The 23642-nt window shown below is 43.9% G+C and overlaps 1 protein-coding gene across 1 annotated transcript in view; it reads left to right on the forward strand.

Moving 5' to 3' along the window:
• The window catches only part of LOC122806472 (rho-related GTP-binding protein RhoA-D), a 434939-nt gene that overhangs the window by 92773 nt on the left and 318524 nt on the right, over positions 1 to 23642 (forward strand). The gene's annotated exons all lie outside the window — the stretch shown is intronic.

The following is a 23642-nucleotide window of genomic DNA, read 5'->3' on the forward strand; positions in this document are numbered from 1 at the left end:
AGAGGACACCTAGCCATTTAAAGGGTTGTTGTCTTGCTGCACATGTAAATGTAAACATACTTGGGAGATTACAAAGTGAAGTGGAAGGGCATTGAAGTGGGCTGTGACACAACAGTTGCAGTAATCGGTGTCCACATGTGCGTTCTGTGAACCTGCATGTGGTAAAGATGTGCAATGATGTGGAGAAGATAAGAGCAGGAGAACAAGATTGAAACAAAGTCAGAATCACATTATGAAAAGATCATGAGTGAAGTAGTAGTCCTGGAAACTGTAGTCGAATATGGTTTGACAGTAGTTATAGGTGCAGGGAGCCAAATGCCCACTTTTTCTTTATCTACATAAGATAGCATAATGTAGAATGAAAAGAGAGCATTCAGTGGTAGCTGTATAAAATACATCAGCTAACAAGAGTCTCATAACTTTGTAAAAGGTAGATGTTGTGTTGTCCTTTCTTGCCGTAATTCTTGCAGGTAGGGTTTGGAGCTGGTCCCTGCTCCGACTCGCCCGAATACTAAAGCTCGAGAGCTTCCACTGGCTTGAGGCTAACCCCTATCACGTGATACTCTGGGCCACATCCCCAGATCTTGTTTGCCACTCAAGCGATCAAGAAGTGTTCTTGCTGGCTCGTTGGCTAAGTAATAGTTTCTGTTTATCTAAAACTTTTCCTTTCCTTCTACTCCCTTTATTTCTAGAGAGTTAGTTTGTCATGTTGTCTGCGTTAGGTAACTCTAGTTAGTGGTAAAACCCCTTCCCAAACCCGGTGGGAGTTTCCTTTTAATTTAGAGGGCTCTCACAGCCTGTTTAAGTTAGAGGACCGCTATTGCCTTGTACTGCCTCTGTAATGGAATCCATTTCAGTTAGGATTCTTATTTTCCTTTCTGCTTTTTGCTATAAAAAAAAAATGTAGAGGTAGTTTCCCCTTGGGTAGTTTTGCTGTTGCTTAGTTTAACGTTTTTCTATAGTGTTGGCCTTGTTTTTCTTACTGCATAATGTCCAAAGCTAAGGGTAGAGAAAGGGAACCCAACTAGCATAAGCAGTCAGGGTTCAAAAAGTGCAATAACTGCACACACAAGATGTCTCTTACAGATGGGCACACGAGTTGCATTTATTACCTCTGTGCCATCCGCTTATAGCACCCCCTGCACCATATGTCATTGGTTCAGTAGTAGGGTGCTCCATGATCGTAGAAATTAATAGCAAGGGGTTTGTTGAAAGGGCCTTTTCAGGAAGCTTTAGACAGCTCTGAGCTCCGATATCATCCTCCCCTTCAACCCAGTCAGTCAACCAAATGACCGGTTACAGCAGCTCCAGTTTCGGAGCCCCCAAAAATGATTGTGTTGTTGGAACTGAGGGCTCTCTATTCTGATAGACCTAGAATAACTTCTTCGGCCCCAAAAGTGTCCATGGAGCTGACAGAAGTATCTGAGTTGGGTCTCCTTTATTGGAGCTGATATCTCCTATCCTGGAGAGTGGTAGATCTCCTTCCTTGTCCCCCCGTTTTTCCAAGGGGTGTATTTGATGAAGATGTGGAGCAGGTGGTGGCGAGATTGTTTTGAACACCAGCCCTGGCAAAAATTTTGTAGTTTCTGGACCCAAAGGAATCGGAGCTATCCCATGCTAAGCTTGCTTCATCGATTTCCTCCTCCTCCAATCACTCTGGTGTCTTCGGTGCCAGAGAGTTTGGATCTGATAGCAGAACTGTTGGTGCCATGACCACCTTTGGAATATTCTGTTTCAGCTTGGTCTCTGATGTCCTCTGCTCCTTCCGATGTTGAGTCTAGGAGCTGACGCCGCCAGTCTGGTCCGGGGAGGGGAGCTGGCATGGACAGTCGTCTGACCCGACTCTGCCCCTCGATGCCTTGGCTAGGTTGAGCTCGGCTCCTACCTCAGTTTCAGAGCCACCTGCCCTGCCTTGGAGTCTACCTTCTGTCTCTTTGGAGCAGGTCGTCTCCTCTGAGTGGGGCAGGGGGGCTTTTGAACTGATGGACAGAGTGCTGTCTCATCAGACAGCCCCACTCTGAGCCAACTTCTCTCCCCTCCCAGGTGCCAGTGTCTATTTCATCAACACTGCCCCCTCCCAAGTGCAGAGACCCAGAACCTCAGGAAGCCCCTGCAGGTGACATTTCTCTTCCAAAACTTCTCAGAGTACCCCTCTGAGGAAGTCCCTCGGTTTGCAAGAGGAAGCACATAGACTCCCCTAAGTCTGTCACTTCCAGTACCGATTTGGATGAGGCTGAAGGGTCCCCACGGTTCCCCTCTGAGGATGTTTCCATTGCAGACATCCTTGAGATCCTGAAACAGAGGTGTGTCTGGAAGCCCACCAACCCTTCAGAGAAGTAATTGGTATACCTGGAGGCTCTTGGGTCTTACCCTTTCACCTCCTGGGTGACTCCCCCATATGACCAACTGTTGGGCGTCCTGGGTGACTCCCCCATATGACCAACTGTTGGGCGTCCTATCTCGTAAGGCCTGGATATCGCCTGATACAGTGGAGGCCTAACAAATTTCTCACTGTTCCCTCAGAGAAGGAATTTTTGACAGACTGTCCCTGTAGATGCGATGGTGGTGGCGGCCACCAAGAAGGAGATGTCTGAGACTACCTCATCTGTTCATCCTCCTAACAAAGAATCCAGGACTATGGACAGGTATGGAAAGCGTGCTTTTTCTTCAGCCGCCTTCACCCTCCCTCCGTTCACTGAATTACCTTACCCAATTACGGGACTTCAAAGGGATCTCCTCAAAGAACTTGGAGATGCGCTTCAGGGTACTGTAGCTTCGGGTCCACTGACAAAGTATCCTCTGCTCTCTACCCTCAATTTCATTGTAAATTCCTCCACGAGACTGATTTCATATGCAGCTGATGGAGCGAGCAGAGCGGCTGCAACAGGAATTTCCCTGAAGAGACTTTCCTGGATGTGCCTTTACAATTTTGCCAAACCCTTCAAGTCTTCCTTCATTAATGCCCCATTTTGAGGGTTCATCTCTTTTTGGACCAAAGATGAAAGATACTTTGACCAGGTGCGAGCAGGATGGAAAAAACTTGTCTGCCATTGGAGTCTGTTTTTCTGCCCCATCTAGACCTTATCCCAAAGGTCATAAAGGTGGAACGATGTGGTTCCGCAAGTCCCAAAAAGGGTTTTCTGATTCTTGTGGTGACTCTTCCCCCAGGGGTGGAGGGGTAAGTTATAATGTAAGACACCGACCTCACGGCAGAGGGGGTTCACAGAATCAGGGCGACAGATGCAGTCTCTGACGGGCCCTTCCAGCGCTCCTGAATGGAGGCCCACCTGCTCTTCTCTGGAGGCAGTCTGGGGTATATTGTCACTGTACCAAAGCACCTTGCAGGAAATTTCCCAAGACAAATGGGTACAAACAATTCTATCCGTAGGCTGTTGCATACCATTTTCCATTTCCCCCCTGGTAAACCATTCCTTACCAGACATCCCACCTGGTCAAAAGGACTGTGCAACACAAGGGATTCTCTCATTGCTAGGAAAAAGTCCTCCAAGAGGTCCTCTGAGACCACATTGGGTCCAGAACTTAGTCTAGATTCTTTTTGGTTCCAAAAAAGACAGGGGACTGGTGATCCATTCTAGATCTCAGCAAGCTAAGGCAGTGAAGTCAAAGTTCCAGATGGTCATTCTGTAGTCAATATTACCGTTTATCGGAAAAGACTATTGGATGTGCTCAATAGATCTCTGGGATGCATAATACCATATAAAAATGGACAGGTGATCCAGGAGACATGCTTTCGGCTGGGAGCCAATCATTACCAGTTTCGAGCCCTGCCCTTTGGTCTCACTACAATCTCCAGAGTGTTCACCAAATGCATGGCAGCAGTCGCAGCTCACTTGAGATGTCAGGGATTTTGGGTGTTTCCATACTTAGATGACTGGCACCTCTCTGCCACCACCAAGCATCTACTACTACAGGCGAGAGATGAAACAATGTCACTTTGCGCCAGAGTAGGCATCACAGTAAATTTTTAAAAATTTGCCTTGTCGCAGTCTCAGCATATGACCTTCTTAGGCGCAGAATTGGATTCAAGAAATATGACTGCAAAGTTTACCCCAGACAAAATACAATCCCTTTTGTCAGCAAGTCAGATTTTGATATCAAAGAAGAAAGTTCAGGCTAGTTATGTCCTGCAAGTTCTGGGTACGATGGCAGCAGCTATTTTTCTAGTTCACCTAGCACGGCTACACACGAGGGTCCTGCAGTGGTAACTACTGGCTCAGTGGTCAATTCAAGATCTTTCTCTGTCACATCAGATTATCATCATGGAATCTTGCAAAAAATCTCCTTTGATGGCTGCAGACAGACCAGTTGTATCAGGGCAGCCCTCTTTTCCCCAACCGAATGCAGTACTGACCGTGAACATTTCCCAGATTGGGGGGGGGGGCATTGTCTGGGGATGACGGTCCAAGGCCTATGGGAAGAACATGAAAGCCACTTGCACATCAGCATCCTGGAGATGAAAGCGGTGCTCTCTGCGTTGCAGGCATTTCAGGGGACGGTTGCAAGTTAGTAGTGTGGTATATAAACAAGCCGGGAGGAACCAAATCTTACCCACTGTGTCAGTAGGCGCAACAAGTTTGGCAATGGGAGATCGCTTTTCAATGCTTTCTGATAGCAACACACATCCCAGAGAAATCCAACATGATAGCGGACAAACTCAGCAGAACTATTCTTTTGCCTCACGAGTGGTCCCTGAAGACTGAGATTGTGGAAAAGATCTTCCAGAAATGGGGCCAGCTTTGCTGTGATCTTTTCACCACATCCATGAATGCCAAATGCAGCAACTACTTAGACCTCATTCCCTCTCCGGGGAAGTCACCCAGGGATGCACTGGTTCACGATTGGCCCCTGGGACTTTCTATGCCTTTCCCCCTTTTCCTCTAATTCCCAAGTACTGCAGAAAGCCAACTCATCGAAAAGCATTATGATCCTCATTGCTACTAACTGACCTCAACAAGTTTGGTTCCCCTTTCTTCGGACCCATCTGCTGGAGGAACCTTGGGTTCTGGATCCATTTCCAGACCTCTTGACCCACTCTTCGGGGGAGTTCCATCCGTCTATCTGAGCCCTCAAGCTGACAGCATGGCTGCTCCAGTTCCATCCTTAGCCAGGTATTACTCCCTTTCCCCTGCAGTGAGTCGTATTCTTGCCTCGTCCCACAAACCGTCCACGAGGAGACTGTATTCCAGTAAGTGGAAGAGATTTTCATGCTGGGCTGCGGGACAGAGCATAGAACCTTTTACAGCTCCTATTACTGCAATTCTAGAATTACTTTCTAATTTCCATACTGGAGAAATAAGTGTTAATATTATGTCTCGTAGGTTGTGTAAAGCTTTCCTCAAAGGTACCTTTCTTCTCAGACCCTCTATCAGAAAACCCCCAGTTCCTTGGGATCTGCATCTCATTCTAACCTCGCTGATTTTAACACCCTTTGAGTCCGCATCTTGTGATTTGAACTATTTGTCGTGGAAGACTCTTTTTTTTTTTTAACTACAGTCTCTGTTCGTACCTCTTGTATCATTTTTCACAAGGATAGGGTATCCTTGAGAACTAATCCTTTGTTTTTCCCAAAAGACTGGTCAGAGAATAATACAAGCCAATTTAATTAAATTGCGGGTATTTTTTCCGAACTACAGCGACAAGGCAGAATATAAACTGCATCAGTTGGATGTACATGGGCAGTTGCGTTTTTACCTGCATAGGACAAAGTGTCTCAGGAAATCAGACCAGCTTTTTGTGTCCTTTTCTGATTAAAAGAAAGGATTGCCAGTTTCAAAAGTAACTTTGTCAAAGTGGCTTACTGATTGCATAATAAACTACCAGGGAGGATGAGTACATTGCATAAGATCGGTCTGAACGTGCTCTGCTTTTCAGCTCAGACTTCCCATTGATTCTGTCTGTGAAACTGCCACATGGGTGAGACCTCATGCCTTCATCACTCATTGCAAAGTAGATGTGGCCTCCCAGAACAGGTCTTCTTTAGGATCCACTGTATTGAAGGGTATTTTTTCCTGAGCCACCCTGGGATAAAGGTGCTAGGGATGCTTTCCCAACCTGCAAGAACTACGGCGAGATAGGACACATTAAGAATTTGTTCCATGTTTCTTGTCCATCTCGCCTACATTCTTGTGTCCCTCCCTCCTGCCCCCATCTTGTTTTCCTGGAGGAACTGGTGGAAAACTCTTACTTGTGTACATAGTTTTGATTATGTGGAGTTTTTCTCCTTTTGGTTTCATGCCAAGTGTGTGTGTGTGTGTGTGTGTGTGTGTGTGTGTGTGTGTGTGTATGTGTGTGTGTGTGCATATTTTTCTGGTATACTTATTTGGGTTGGTCTAAATCTCTCACTTGCAAACAAGATCTGGGGATGTGGCCCAGAGCATCCTGGGATAGGGGTTAGCCTCAAGTCAGTGGAAGCTCTTGAGCTTTAGTATTAGGCCGTGTCGGAGCCGCGATCGGCACTGAACCCCACCTGCAAGAATGTAGGCGAGATGGTCAACAAACATGGAGCGTTATGGTAAGTACTTAACTTAATATCTGCTCAGAATCTGGTACAGTGCAAGCAAATTAGCAAATGCTAAGGTAACTGGAGCAGGTTTTGAGATTTGGCTATTGTACAGTTAGAAATACTGACAAAATATTCAAGTACGGAATGTGAAGTTATTCAATCTCTCCTTCATTCTTCCTGATAGAGTTTGGAGCCAAACATCAGCTCCGATTCAGCTCGGTCAAGCCCTATCCCATAATGCACCACTACATTCCCCAGATCTAGTTTGCCGCTGCAACTGATCAGGTGTTCTTTACAGCTCTTGGCCATTTTTGGATTAGCCAAGTGTGATTTTCTTAAATTTCTACCTTTTTCTCCCAATTTATTGGGAGCCAGTCATTTGCAGTTTGGGCCCTGCCCTTTGGTCTCACTACAGCCCCCAGAGTGTTCACAAAATGCATGGCAGTGGTCAGGGCTCACTTGAGACATTCAGGAATCCAGTTTTTTTTTCTTACTTGGACGACTGGCTCCTTACCGCCCCACCAGGCATCAGCTTATTCGGGCAAGGGATGCTATCATGGATCTATTTTCACAGCTGGGCATTACGATAAATTTAGAAAAGTCTGCCTTATTGCCATCGCAGCATACAGTCTTTATAGGAGCAGATTTGGATACGTTCAGCTTGTCCCTGAAGCTCCCTCCCGAAAGAGTGTTTGTCCTCCAGCAACAGATTGTGGATCTCCTATCAAAACGAAAAGCACCAGCATCAGATTCTCAAACTGCTCGGCACTATGGCACCAGCAATTATTGCAATACCCCTTGCGAGATCTCACATGTGAATTCTTCATTGGCTGTTATTCACAGTGGACATTTCAGGAGTTACCCTTGGATGATCTAGTTTTGATTACCAAATCTTGCAAGAATGACCTTCGCTGGTGGCTAAGAGACTTTGACTTTGGGCTGCTCACTTGTTCTCCCTTATCCAGTAGCAACGGTAAACATGGATGCCTCCCAGATTGGGGGGGCATTATCGGGGACAGACAGCCCAAAGTACTTGGCAGACTCACGAGGCTCATTTGCACATAAACTGGCGATGAGAGTGGTTCTTCTAGCGTTGTAGGCCTTTCAAGACTCTCTCCCCTTCGGAACGATTACGGTCCAGTCGGACAGCATGTCCGTGGTCTGGTACATAAACAAGGAGGAACCAGATCCTAATCCTTGTGTCGAGAGGCTGTGAGATTATGGAATTGGGCAGAGTCCACCCAGCGTTTTCTGATTGCAATGCATATCCCGGGGAAATCCAATGTAATAGCGTACAGACATAGCAGAGCTGTTCTGCTACCTCATGAGTGGTCTCTTAAGAACGAAATAGCAGAAATGATTTTCCGCAGATGGGGCCAGCCTTGCTGCGACCTTTTTGCTATCTCCACAAACACCAAGTGCAGCAACTACTTTGCCCTGATCCCTCAACAGGGTCAATCACCGAGGGATGCTCTTGTCCACGATTGACCTCTGGGACTACTTTATGCTTTTACCCCTTCCCACTGATTCCCAAAGTATTGCAGAAAGCCAGTTGTCTGGGCAGGACACTCCTCTTAATTGCCCCATATTGGTCTCGTCAAATTTGGTTCCCCTTTCTGAAGCCTCCTCTACTAGAGGAGCTTTGGATCCTGGACCCAGTGCCGGATCTGTTGACCCATTCGTCAGGAGCTCTTTATCCCTCTCTTCAGTCTATCAAACTGACAGCTTGCCTGCTCCAATTCCCAGAATAGCCAGGTTTCAAAATTTATCAGAAGTGCGACATATCCTTTTGTCGTCGCACAAATCATCTACTAGGAAACTTTACCTCAGTAGTTTTCCATCTGGGCACAATAGAATAATATTGACCCTTTCCAGGTGTTTATTTCAGATATACTGTAATTCCCAACTAAGCTGTTCAATGAAGGAGCTGCAGCAGCAATCAGTCCAGTTCGCTGCTATTTCTAATTTTCATTTAGGTGCAGTCTAAAATGGTATCCGTCTCATAAGCTGGCTAAGGATTTTTGAAAGGTACAACCACCGATCGGATTTCCCACTACTCCCTGGAACTTGAATCTAATCTTGTCCAAAATTATTCTTCCACCCTTTGAACCTGCCTCTTCTTGTGAGCTGCAGTATCTTTCTTGGAAGACCATATTCTTGGTGGCTATTACATCAGCACATAGAATTTCAGAGTTGCGAGCCATTTCCATCAAACCGCCTTACCTAATATTTCATAAAGATAGGGTTTCCCTCTGGATGAATCCATTGTTTCTACCCCAGAGTATGTTCTGAATTTACACTGAATCAAACAATTGAGTTACCCGTTTCTTTCCTAACCATTCAAACCAGTTGGAATATATGCTTCACAAACTTGATGTGCATAGACAACTTTGATTTTTATTTGGGCAGAACAAAAGATCTCAGAAGGCTAATCAGCTGTTTGTCTCCTTCTCAGATTCAAGAAAAGGCACACCTGTCTCCAAAACTACCTTATTGAAATGGCTCTCTTATCTCCTTTATCTACAGAAGCAGGTATTGCATTACATAACAAGGTCAAGGCTCATTTTACAAGGGCGGTTTCAATTTCTGCAGCCTTCTTGACCAGGTTACCTATAGATCTATTTATGCAGCTGCCACCTGGTCAAATCCATATACCTTTATATCTCATTACAAAGTGGACAAGGCCTCTAGGGACAGAGCTTCATTTGGATCTGCTGTCCTGAAACAGGTACTGCCGTGAGCCACCCAAGATCGTGGTGCTGGGGACGCTATCCATCAGTAAGCATGAGATTGAACAACTTCACACTAAAGTTATGTACTTACCGTAATGTTCTATGAGTTTTTTATTCTCGCCTTCATTATTACGACCTTCCTACCCCCTTCCTATGTCTGGAAGCACGAGAGGAATCACTTGGTTTTGGTTTTCCTGAAGAGTTTCCTTTTACCCTGGATTTATGATTTCCTCGAAATCTAGGATAGTTTCTACTATAGTTGGCAGCAAACAAGATCTGGGGAATGTAGTGGTGCATTGTGGGATACGGCTTGGCCTTGAGCTGTTAGAGACCTTGAGCTTTGCTATTTGGCTGAATTGGAGCCGATGTTTGGCTCCAAACCCATCAGTAGTAATGAAGGTGAGAATAACAACTCACCTGGAACGTTATGGTAAGTACATAACTTCTTATTTAAGTAATTCTACAGTGATTGATGACTAAATGCTTTATGGAAGAAGCAGGCAGTGATGTAACCTTGCAGGTTTTCTAAGTGGGATGGGAGTAAGGGACAGAACACTTTAACAGTAGCACGTGAAGGAGCCTATGCTATTTATATTCTTAGTGTGGCAAAATGTCTTTCATAATTAGGAGTTTGTGTATGATAGGACTGTGGCCCAACACTGGCTGGAGAAGCAGTTTGTCCAAAGGAAGACAGACGCAGGATTCTTTTAAGAAACCATCCCCCTGTAGTATTTGCACTTCATGACTTGACTGGTTTCATTTAACTATGTGAACCTGAAAGTTTGGTGCCAGTGAGATTTGGTTCTTTGCATAAAATCCTAAGTCGTGACCCTACGAAAAGTATTTTCAGAAAGAGCCCATTTTGTCATTCACATGTGATTTGGTGTCACTCAGAATAAACCTCCATTTCTGTCTTAAGGTGGTTTTAGAATTGACTGGTCATGGTGGTGGGGAGTGGAGAAATGGGACACTTCATATTCTTGCTGGAGCAATGCCTAAACAGGTGTTACCTGAAATGAACGAATGTTTGTTTTTCAAGATTATGGATCAGCTGTTGTTGCCTTTTATGTCCAGGAGAGAAGGTCAGGCATTTTACAGGTGGATTGCTAAAAGCATTGTTTTGTCACTGGGTAGCTTTCACACCTACTAAATAATGCTGTGTTCAAAGCATGCTGTAGTAGGGGAGTGGATGCCCTCCATTGCTTGCTTCAGGAATACATTCCATTACCAACATCTGTGCCATGGTCACTCGTTTAATTCACACTTTCAGCAAGCATCTTTGCCTTTCTTGCAGCTGTGGAAGTTGTCCCACTAGTTTGTTAAATGGAAATCCAGGACTCTGAATTCTGGTCTCATTTTGTGCTCTGTCCTTTAGATTCCCTCACCCTGATTGCTACTGCTAAGAAAGTGGCCAAATTAAGGACTCAAGTGAGGTGATCCTCAATTTTGGATACAATAGATGTTACCATATCCATTTGATCTGAAAAAGACCATCCGTAATGAGTCAAGAATATCCTTTCTACATCACCTTGTTGACTAGTGCTGATTCCACAAAGCCTCTGTTCCATTTCATTTTCTCTAGGGCAGGCAAATGTATATTACGTGCTTCTAGTTTAGATGTCAAATCCTCATTGTGTTCTGTTTAGCAGGAAGATGGTCCAGTTTAACAAGTGAAACTTTTGGGCTCTGGAGCCATGTGCACATGAGTATAAGGCATGTTAGATCATGACATGCACTAGAACAGGTATGTGGATGACCTTGAAAGTGGATTTTCTACGTTTTTTGCTGAGCTGTTAAGTAAAAAGTAAAGCTAAACCTAACCAAGGACTTATCGAGAAGTCAAACATTAGATCTGCCCTATGTACTGTAGATGGTCTTGCTGATGCTTTGTAGACTTATCATAATGTAGTAGATTAAGTACAGTAGGTTTGTATGCAGGGAGGGGGTGATGTGCCCTCTTGAACCTCCTGAGTGGGGGCTTTTCCTCTTCCATCTCTGCTGTCACACGTCATATTGGAAAAGAGAGAGAAATGTATTCTGTTTGAGTAGGTTGAGACCTGTTAAGCAATTTGTGGGAGCTTGTGTGTACATCCATGTGCTTTTAATGGAGATAGATGTGGAGGCAGGTCACCTGCAGAAACACTTCTTCCTCATTTCTATTACGATGCCGCCACAGAGCGAGACCATGAGATTTACAGGATGGGTGTCTGAAGTTTGACACTAATGATGTGGTAAGTATTTTTACAAATGGATTCAATCAAAGCTACTCCTTTCTACATTTTTTTCCTGCTTATTTACTTGCTGGCTTCCAAGGTCCAAAGTTTGCAGTATTTTTTTTTTAATCTGGGTACAGTAGATAAAATTCTCTACATAACAATCCTGCATTGGTTAACTGCTGTGTTATGGTTTTATGCTAATCTGTGAAAACAAAGTTTGATTAGCCTAGCTTCCTGGAGAATTCCCTACCTGAGCATGGATTCCCTGTAGATGATTCACATATATGGTGAGTGTATGCTTCATACAGATTTTACTGTGTGAGCACCTCCTAGATGGACTTTTTTTAATTTCCCTTTCCTTTGGGTACTTCTAATTTTACTTGTAAAATGAACATGTATAACAAATGAGCCCATTTTGTGGCCATGCAGGAAAATACTTAGTTTTATCAGTGCTGTACAGGCAATTCTTAATTTTCCCTTACAAACCTACCTTTAGCTGTCCTTGTTTCTCTCTAATACTGGCCTCTCTTATTGTGCAAATCCTTCTGCTGATTTGTTCTCTGCAAGCCAATCCATTTTGTCAATCTTTCTCCTCCTGATAAATTTGTATGTTTCTTGCTCACAGTCTTGTTCTTGCACACACTTCATTACTTTTCATCAGAACATTCCCTAGCTGTGCTCACCACCACTGTTTTTTTTTTTTTTTGCTCTTGGCCCTTCTGGTGTCAAGAGCTTTACCTTTGTTGCATGGGTGTTTCATCTTGTGTCTTAAATAGCTATGATTTCAACCTTAATTCTTCACTCTGTTCTGTTCATAGTTTGAGTTCTGCCCTTACCTTGAAAATGTCCATTCTTAAAAGCTTCTCTCAACTGTGCTTTTTGGCTTTCCTCTCCTTAGACAACCTTCTTTGATGTTGATGTTCTTTGTTTCACTGTTGCAGAAAACACACTTGGGTTATCTGCCTGCAGGTAGCCCTCAGTCGGCCCAAATACCACAGTCTTGGGATTTCTGCGTCGGATGCTGTTGCTGCTTCCATGACGCCAGGTCGTCAGGGGTATAAAACAGGCAGCTGACGCCATTACATCAGTCTTTCTTGCCAAGAAGGAGCCCGAAGCAGAAGCAGTTCGCAAGTGCCAGTCAGCCGCTACCTGAAATTTTCATTTTTAGTTTGAAACCTGAAGTCTTCTAAAGCGAAGTACCCCATTGGGGATTCTTTTTTTCTTGCTCAAACTGATGTCAAAATGTTAACAATTGTCTTACCTGTGGAAAGCAAATACCTCTGAGATTTTCATTTTTACTGCATCACCTGTTTAGGCCCAGACCACAACGTCCTTTGCTGTCAGTTTTGTGCCTTGTTTAATGCCTGAACCATTCGTCGTTGGGCTATTTTTGTAGCTAAATTCTTTCGCTCTCGTTCTCCATATTCTGAAATGGCGTTGGTAAGCCATCCGACTACCGATCTTCCAAAAAAGTGCAAAGATAGACCGCATAGGTCAAAAACTGCTGATGATGCTTCCGTTAAGCTAGTCGCCAGTCCGCCGGTACTCATTGAAGTGCCTTTTCAGCCCCTGATGCCAGCTTCTACAGATTCGCAGGCCTCTGCTGAGACCCATTCGGAGCCTGGTATGCCGCGAGATGATGCTTCGACTATGGAACCTGCGGATGTCTCTACCTTGGATGGGTCCTGAGCAGCTGTGCAGGCACCGGCTTATGAGGGTGTATTCCGATCTACTAATATTTGCATTAAACTGACCACTTCATTTTTAGCTAAAACTACTGAGTTTCCCAAGCCCTATGCCTAGAAAACTGAACAGAATGCATGCTCAAGCTCCCATGCCTCAAAAACAAATACTTAGAATGGCTGAAGACCTTAATCACCCTAATTAGGGGGAGCCAGCCTTCCCCTGATAAGAAACCAAGAATTTAGTTTTTTCTGACTCTACAGACCATGAGTCCGATGATTCTGACCCTTCTGATTACCAGGACATATCTTCATCTACCTTTGAGGATTCAGATGCAGAGGAATCCATTCACTCTGTTTCTCCTTCAGAGGATTTTTCCTTTGGTGAAACCTTGCATACTTTTTACATTTCTGCTGGGAATGCCAGGATTATCCTCCGTCCAAAAAGAGACTCAGAGAATTTTTAATGTTGCCTCGGCACAGGCCCCTAGCTAATACCCCCTGTCCTGGATGTTGTAGCTGTTTTCATGGAATCCAGTGTTACTCCAGACACTTTACTACCTGCCCTTAGAAAACCTGACTGGTACTACAGAGTACCTGATTCTCACAAATTTGTCTTTTTAAGAATGCTACTGTGGATCCAGAGACCATTTCCCAGGGGCCTAAAGGTATTAAGGCTACTACAGCCAAAAACGCTCCTCCTTCAGACAGGGATTCCAGAGCTTTAGACAGATGGGGTAAGAAGGTATATATCTGTGCAACTCTGGCCATCAGGGCATTGAATTGCCAGTTTCATATGTTGAAATACCAGCAACATATTATGGAACAAATTAAACAAAAAATGGTGTTTCTTCCAGATTGTGCAGAAAATAAGGATTTACAAGAGTTAATGCATTCTGCAAACCAAGTTAGTAAGCATACTTTGCAGTGTGGCTTTGATGCCCCAGAAGCATCTTGCAGGGCTGCAGTCACTGAATCTGTACTGAGAAGACATGCTTGGCTGAAGGAACAAACCTTGCCAGACCATATCAAATCAAAATTACTAGACACTCCTTTAAATCAGGACCGTTTTGTTTGGCACCAAAGCAGAAGAGGTTCTTAAAGATGGAAGAAAAAGCTACTCTCATCAACCACTCTATTCACTTACATACAACCTTTCATCTCCACACATCAAAATCCTACTATAATAACCAAATCTCTCCTTACCTTTATCCCCTCAACAACAACCTATGTCTTCACTACAAACTAATCCTTCTTCATAAAACCATCTCGCCCTCTCTTCTCCATATCTCCCTCTAATCTTTCTACTTACTCCACTCAAACAAAACGACCCAAACACCTCTACTACCTATCTCAACTTCTAACTGCCATACTTTTATCTGGTGATATACACCCTAATAACCAACTCTGCTGTTAAATAGAACAATGACCAAAAAAACAAACGTTGAGAGCAAAAACCTTTATCAAAAACAAAGCTTTCAGGCCAAAACTCTTTTTCAACAGGCTTTAATGAAACACTTGCATTCAATCCTGGAGCCACATCTGCTGCTAGTCTTACAATCCAATCATGCAAGTGTTTCATTAAAGCCTGTCTTGACGAAAATACAGCACACAAGGTTAAAATAATAACATTTATTGGCAAGTATATACTTTGAATATGTTGAATAATATATTGAGTAAGCACATTTTTATGTAGTTTTATTAACAATATGTCTTTTTTATCTGTTTATTGTAAGTTTGTATTTCATGTCATATGACCTTGGCTGCGGGTCATGTGATGTCCTGGGCTTGTATTTAAACATGTGATTTTATTGTACCTTTTGTTAAGCATTGAAAAAGGGTTTTGGCCTGAAAGCTTTGTTTTTGATAAAGGTTTTTGCTCTCAACGTTTGTTTTTTTTTTTTTTTATTTACACCCTAACTCAGGTCCTAACCACTCCTCCTCAAATTCTAAATCTATCCTATTTGCATCTCTTAACGCACAAAGCTTAGCAAACAAAATCCCTAACCTTCATGCATGGGTACTCCATAACAAACCTGACATCCTAGCCATTTCTGAATCCTGGCTAAACCCCACATAAAGGATGCCGAGATATTACCACCAAACTACTCAATCATTAGATCAGACAGAACCCACAAAAAGGGTGGTGGAGTAGCTCTACTCTACTCATCCTCCCTATGCTTAACACCTTATAACAAAGTCATTCCCCAGTTTTCTAATGCAGAACTAAAATTAGCTCCTCCTAAGCTGAATAAACACAAATTTATATGTATAGCGCCTCTCTACATTACCCCTGGAGATAATATCCCAGTACTTGAAAACATCCTCTCCTGGCTATCAACTAACATCTGTAATGAAACTATAATCATGGGAGATACCAGTATTAATTGGTCCTCCATACAGTCACCTACACACCCCCTCAACATCAACCTTTTCAACTATTCTCAACTAATCAACTCAATAACTAGGCCATCCAAAGACTTCTCAAGTGGCAACATCTAGTGGCAACATCTTAGACTGGATTCTAGTCTCCCATCCCCATAACTACCCTGACAGTGGAACCCTTCCTGACCCCCTTGGTGATCATCTTCCCATCTTCACTAGACGTCTTCCGACTCCCTTACACGTTACTCATAACTACATAACTACCAGATGCCATAAAAAACTTTAACCCTGAAGCTTTCTCCAGCGCCCTTAAATCTATTAACTGGATTCCCTTAAAAACCCTACCACTTGAAAATGCAGTAACTCACTTTAATACTATCTTCCTAAACATCCTAAATAATCATGCTCCCTTAATAACCAAAAGAATAAAAAGAAAAGCCAGCCCCTGGTTAACAAAAAATACACTTACTACCGTGCGACTTAGAGATAAAACATGGGCACAATACAAGCAAAACAAATCTACATCTAACCTCAATAAATACAAAACTATTCGTAACTTAGTAAAAAAACATATCTCAATAGACCGCCAAAACTACTTTATCCAACTTCAAAACCAATCATAAAACTAACCCACAAAAATTCTGGGCAGGTATAAATTCACTCTTAAAAACTTGGCACTATAGAAAACCCAAACCCCAGCCCAGATTTACAAGACCTAGATCTTGCTACCCAATGCAATTCTTTCTTCATAGACTTTATTTCCAAACTTACTTCATCTTTTACACACAACAATGCACCTCCTACCCCCTCTACTCGCAACCAACCTCCCCCTCCAACTCCTTTCTCTCATTCACCCCCACCTCAACTCCTCCCATTTTTGATTAAACCTACTCCAACTTCTAATATAAGAAAACTCCTACAGAAATTAAAACCATGCACCAATGCCCCTGACAACATTCCCTCATACTACCTCAGTATAGCTGCTGTCAATCGCTCTATTCAAGAAGGTTTAGTCCCCGAAACTTGGAAAAAAGCTTACATCATCCCTCTACACAAAGGAGGAAATAATACTAACATCTCCAATTTCCGTGTCATAGCCATCCTCTCACCCATTTCTAAAGTCCTAGAGAAATGTATCCACCTTCAACTCCTCCCCCATCTCTTGGACAACAATCTACTAACCCCTACCCAACACTGATTTGTATCTACCATTCTTCTCGATCTTTCTAAGGCCTTTGATACTATCTCCCATAACCTACTTCTTACTAAACTATCTAATCTAAACCTTTCTCTCTCTTCACTCAACTGGTTTAACAGCTATCTCTCCAGTAGACAACAAACAGTCAAGTGGAAAAAAGGCTACCTCCTTTCTAAATACCCCAACAGGTGTCCCACAAGGTTCCATTCTGGGCCCCCTTCTCTTTAATATTTTCATTAATGACTTTTTCCACGCTATCCCTCAGGCTAATATTCAATATGCAGATGATTCCACAATCATCTGCGCTGCCTCATCCATCCCATCTCTTTTAAAGCTAACCCAGGATGCCATCTCCACCACTGAAAATTGGATGAAAGACAACCATCTAGCTCTTAATGCTGCTAAAACCAAACTCATGATATTTACTCCTTCAAAAACTACTAACATCGATCATCTCCATCAGCCAAAATAACATCCCCCTTGAGCTTGTATCAGAAACCAAACTATTAGGAGTCCAAATTGATGACCAGCTTAAATTCAATTCCCATCTACTACAAAACCTAAATAAAACCCACCAAAAACTTGGCATGCGCTACCATCATAATCGATTCCTCAGCTCAGCTACTAAGATTACTCTCTCTACTACATTTCTCCTATCCTCCCTTCTCTATGGGGCACCTCTTCTTACTAACCTGCAATTCTCCCTCAAAACCAAACTATCCTCTTGTTAAAATAAAATTGCCAAATTCGTCACTTGTAACAAATCATCAACCCTCCACTGTGAACCACTCCACAAACTGAACTGGTTAGAACTACCCAACTATTTCTCCTACACCCAACTCGCATATGCTCACAAACTGATTTTCCAGCCATTCCTCTGCCCTGCACTCTCGTCTACCTTTAAAATGCACCACACTCCACGACATCTAAGATCAAACAATCAAAACCTCATAGAAATTCACAGACCCCTCCACCCTCCTGGACAAAACCTCCTGTCCTTCTCACTAGCACGCTTATGGAACTCCCTTCCTCCCTCCATTCGTACTATTACAAGCCTCCCATCCTTTAAAAAATCACTCCACATGGGAGTGCTCCTGCTCTCACCCCTCATAACCTACTCTTTACTCTAGTAATTTTTCTCTTCTTTCACTCCAAACACCAGGTAGCATTACTCATGGGCTACCAGTATACTGCTCTCACCTCTCATAACCTACTCTTTACACTAGTACTTTTCTCTTCTTTCACTCACAATCCCAGGTAGCATTACACATTGGCTACCAGCATACTAACTCTCCTCCAAAAAAAAAAAATATATATATATATATATATATATTGTTCATGTTTTTAGCTCTCTACATGTTTAATTACATGAACTGTACAATGTTTAACCCCATGTAATGTATATGTATATCCTCATCTTTGTGTAATCTGTATGTGGAGCTTTTCTCCCCAGGACTCCATTGAAAACGGGTTCTTCGAGCCCAATGGACTGTCCTGGTTAAACAAATGCAAATAAATAAATCTATGCAAACTGTTAAAGAATTCTTACAAGTGCAGCCACCTAGATTCAGTAGGCATTGGCCTACAAAAAACTGGTCCTGTCTAGCCCCTTCCAGGCCTTCAGTCCAAACCCAGGCGAACCAGACCACCCAGACTACAGTCTCAGGGTATGCAGAGATCTAAACAATGGAGTGCTCCCACCTCAAAAACAGGGAGTGGCAAACCACCCCCTTATGGTAAAAGTTCACAATGACTTGTCAATTATCCTTCCCAGCCCTGCCCATCTACTTGTGCCCCTAGGAGGAAAACTTGCCCTTTGTGCCAAAAACTGGATGTCCATTAATCAGAACTGATGGGTTCTAAACATTGTATTCCAGGGGTACAGATTCTACTTCCATTCCCTACCACCCACAAGTGGGTTTCCAGATCTTCCTCCAAACCAGTGGGCAGAGACTCAAAAGCAAGTACATTCCCTGCTCAATATCAGGGCCATTCAACCTGTTCCAGTAGAACAAAAGGGACAGGGTTTCTACTCTGTTCCTGGTGCCCAATCCTGGATCTATAAATTCTCAACACCTTTCTGGTGGTCCCATAATTCAAAATGCTAACCCTGCAACACCTTCTCCCTATGCTAGCCAAGAATGCTTGGCTAGTCACCCTAGACTTAAAAGAAGCCTATCTGCACACCCCCATAAGGGAGTCATGCAGGAAATATCTCCACTTCAGGGCAAGCTCTATGCACTGTCTGTTCTCTGCATTTCTCTTTGGCTTATCTACTGTGTCCAGAGTATTCACAAAGTGCCTGGCTCCAGCCATTTTATACTGCAGGCAGAGAAATATCCAAATTTTCCCATACTTGGATGATTGCCTGATTCAGGCAGATAGTCCGGAATTACTACTTTAGCACCTGGCATTTGTAAACAGACTCTGATCTTCATTGGGATACACCATCAATGAAAACACAACTGGTGCCCAGTCAAAAAATTGTATTCCTGGGAGCAGGCTTGAACACAACTTCCCAGATGGCCTTTCTCACTCGAGAAAAACAGATCTATTTGAACAACTACTTCAAAACACATGGCCACCAAAACCCAGCTATCTGCAAGGAAAATACTGCAAGCCCTAGGGTTCTTGGCCTCGTGTTCTGCTAATTCCATATGCAAGGCTGCATATGAGGAAACTTCAATGGTACTAAAGTCTTTGGTGCCAACATTCTCAGGACCTGGAAACAGTCATTCTGATTATTCCTTGCCTATGGGCAGAGTTTCTCTGGTGGGCAGAAGCATGCAACCACAATAAGGGACTGCCTTTCACTCAACCCCTCGCCATCCAAATCCTGACTACAGATGCATCAGACTATGCATGGGGGGAGGGTTCACATGGCAGGCAAATGCATTCAGGGAAAGTGGAGCCCAGGACAAATTCTCCTGCACATCAATCAAAAAGAGATGTTAGCTGTACAGTATGCTCTGACAGCCTTCAAATACCTAATCTTTCCAGGACAGCTGCTGATAAAAACAGACAACACCACAGTTAGTGGTACATAAACAAGCAGGGGGGAACCCATTCTTACCCACTGTGCAGGTTAGCCATGGCCGTGTGGAACACAACCTTGAGCAACCAAGTGCATCTGCAAGCTCAGTTCCTGCCAGGCAAATTGAATTTTGCTGGAAGACTACTTAAGCAGAAATTTCCTGGACCCACACAAGCGGAAATTGGAGCCTAACACATTCAACCTTCTAATCCAGAGGTGGGGAACACACTGGAGGTGGACACCTCTGCCTCCCCCGAGAACCACCAGTTGAGCAAATTCTGCACCAGGAATCCTCACAGCAGGGCCTGGAAGGTGGATGCCTTATCCTTCAAATGGGAAAACCTCTCAATTTATGCCTTTACCCCCTCTGCCCCTCCTCTCAAAGGTACTACTCAAGATCAGACAGGACAGCCCAAGGGCAATTCTTATTGCCCCAGATTGGCCACGCAAGCACTGGTACCCACAAGTGTGACAACATACCACCTTCATTGGACGCCTTTCCTGATGTCTCATCAGGAGGGACAGATTTTTCATCCACAGCTGCAAACCCTAAACCTTGTAGCCTGGCTTATTCCCTGAATACTCCACCAGCAACCCTCAGCAAGCAGGTGCTGGACACCATTCTTGAGGCCAGAAGGCGTAGTACTAGAAAATCCTATGCTGAAAAGTGGAAAAGATATTTCTCTTGGAGTTGGTCTCAAGGAAAGGACACAGCTGTGCCCTCATTACCTCAAATCCTTGATTATCTAGCAGAGCTACTCAGAGGCCTATTCTTCATTAAGGTTCATGCCTCTGCCATCTCAGTTCATTATAATACTGAGCCACCTCTATTCTCTCAACCTCTCATCAAGCAGTTTCTGAGAGGGGCTAGCAACTTAAGGCCCCCTAGGAGAGCACTCATCCCTGCCTGAGACCTTAACTTTGTACTGGAAAAGCTCACACTCCCCCCTTTTGAATCTGCGGCTTCAGCAGAGTTAAAATTCCTTTCTTGGAAAACAGCCTTGCTTTTAGCCATAACCTCAGCTAAGAAGAGTGTGCGAGTTACAGGCACTAATGGCTGTAGAACCCTTCATTATTTTCTATGCTGACAGGGTTTCCCTCAGGATTAACCCGTCCTTTTATGCCTAAGGTGGTCTCCAGTGTGGCTCTAAACCAAGCCATCCATTTGCCAACCTTCTTCCCTAATACTCAAAATAAAGGGGAAATTATCCTGCACTCCTTGTATGTGCTCAAACAGCTCAGGTTCTACCTTGACGGGACTAAACCTTTCAGAAAATATGACCAACTGCTAGTCAGCTTTGCTACAGGGGCAGAGGGCAAGGCCATTTCAAAGCAAACCATTTCCAAATGGATATCACACTGCATCCATTTCTGCTACAAGCACCATGGAAAACCTACCCCCCCAGGGGATCAGAACACATTCCACTAGGGCTACTTCCACTTCTACAGCATTTCTCAGGGGAGTCCCTACCAGGGACATTCTGGAAGCTGCAACCTGGAGGTACACACCTTCACCAAGCATTACCACTTACTTATTTTTTCTAAATCCAGAGCTGGATTTGCTACAGCAGTCTTAAAAGGCCTGCTAGCCAGCCCCAACTCCTCTTGAATGCCGCCACCCTTCCTCAGCTTTGGGAATCAACCAAAGTGTGATGACTGCAACAGTGAAAGACTAAAGAACATAGTAGTTGTGTACACTTACAATAAATGTAGATATTGGAGTGTATTCACTGTTGCAGTCCTGGTTTCCCTCCCTCCAGCCCCCTGTTTTTCTCTATCCTTTCTACCTATCCTCTATATGGCCATTTTTTATGGCAGGGGTATTTACTTTTTAATGGTGGTGTTCCACACCATATACTAACTTCCTATTTGGGGGGGGGGGGGGCTTCTGACATCTGGGGCAAGAAAAACTGGTGTAATGGCGTCAGCTGCCTGTTTTATACCCCTGACAACCTGACGTCATGGAAGAAGCAACAGCATCCATCGCAGTAATCCCAAGACTCTGGTATTCGGGCAGACTGAGGGCCATGTGCAGGCAGATAACCCAAGTGTGATGACTGCAACAGCAGCTTTCCCCTTGTTCTACCAAGGGGTGTATATTCTTGTATAGAATTTTTCTTCTTGACCATTCTCATCTTTACTTTACTTTTCCCAACTTTCAGCTTTCCCTCTGAGCACCTTCTGGCATTGCAGTACTTTCAGGACTCTCGTCCTCTAGGGACAGTTGCAGTTCAGATGGACAACATGTCGGTGGTCTGGCACTTGATCAAACAAGGCGGAAGCAAGTCTTGCCCCTCTTTGTCGAGAAGCCCTCAGGGTATGGCAATGGGCTGTGTCATCCCACTGTTTTCTGATAGCAATGCACATCCTGGGGAAATCCAACGTGATAGCGGACAAGCTAAGCAGGGCAATACTGTTGCCTCACGAGTGGTCTCTCAACCAAAGAGTTGAGGATTTGATTTTCTGCAAATGGGACCAGCCTTGCTGTGACCTCTCTGCCAGTCACATCAATACCAAATGCAGAAGCTACTTTGCCCTAATACCGCCTCCAGGACATTCTATGAGAGACGCACTCGTACACAATTGGCCTCCAGGTCTCCTATATGCATTCCCACCTGTTCCATTGATTCCCAAGATTTTACAGAAAGCAAAGTCACTGGGAAGGACAGTTATCCTCATAGCTCCCTACTGGCCTCGACATATTTGGTTCCCCTTCCTTCACCATCATCTACTGGAGGATCCATGGATCCTGGACCCAGTTCCGGACCTTCTGACACCCGTCAGGGGACCTCCATCCTTCACTGCAGTCCCTAAAACTGACTGCTTGGCTAATCCACTTCCCCTAATTGCCGGGCTTCATTCGCTCTCAGATGATACAAGACAAATCCTTTTGTCTTCTCGCAAGCCATCCACCAGGAAACTATACAGCAGTAAGTGGAACAGGTTCTTAATTTGGGCCAGCTCCTCTATCATCCATTTTAGAATTTTTGACAAAGATTTTTAAAGGAGGAGCAGCAGCTGCCACAGTTAAGTCCAGTTAGCCGCCATATCAAATTTCCACCTTTGATTTGATGGGTTGAATTTTATGGGCCATAAGTTATCTAAGGCTTTTCTTAAAGGTGCTTTTCACATGAGACCTTCTGTCAGAATCCCTTATTCTCCCTGGAATTTGAATTTTATGCGGTCTTAAATAATTCTCCCCCCTTCGAACCAGCATCATCTTGGGATCTCAAATATTTTTCCTGGAAGACTGTTTCTAGTAGCCATTACTTCTGCCCGCAGAGTGTCAGAACTTCAAGCGTTATCTGTCAGGCCTCCTTACATGATTTTCCATGCTGATAGAGTATCTCTCAGAACAAACCCCTCCTTTTTGCCTAAAGTCTATTCTGAATCCAATATCAATCGGGTCATTGAGTTGCCAGTCTTCTTTCCCAACCACTCCAACAAATTGGAATACATGCTGCACAAACTTGATGTACACAGACAGCTCAAATTTCATCTTGACAGAACTAAGGATATTACAAAATCAGATCAACTTTTCGTAGCCTTTTCGGAGGCCAGAAAAGGTAATCCAGTGGCTAAAATGGTTATCAGATTGTATATCATTTGTTTATGCGAATGCAAGCATGCCATTGACCCACAAACCTAAGGCTCATTCTACCAGAGCCATTTCTACGTCTTCTGCCTTTCAAGCTAAATTGCCCTTTGACCATGTTTGTGCTGCAGCCACTTGGTCTAAGCCTCATACCTTTATCACGCATTACAAAGTAGATGAGGCTTCCAGGGACGACAGGTCTTCCTTTGGTTCCACGGTACTGAAAAACGTACTTCATGAGCCACCCAAGATTGAGGGTGCTAGGGACGCTAACCAT

The sequence above is a fragment of the Protopterus annectens genome, chromosome 7.part0 (genome assembly GCF_019279795.1).
Source record: "Protopterus annectens isolate FY-2018-M chromosome 7.part0, PAN1.0, whole genome shotgun sequence".
Lineage (NCBI taxonomy): Eukaryota > Metazoa > Chordata > Ceratodontiformes > Protopteridae > Protopterus > Protopterus annectens.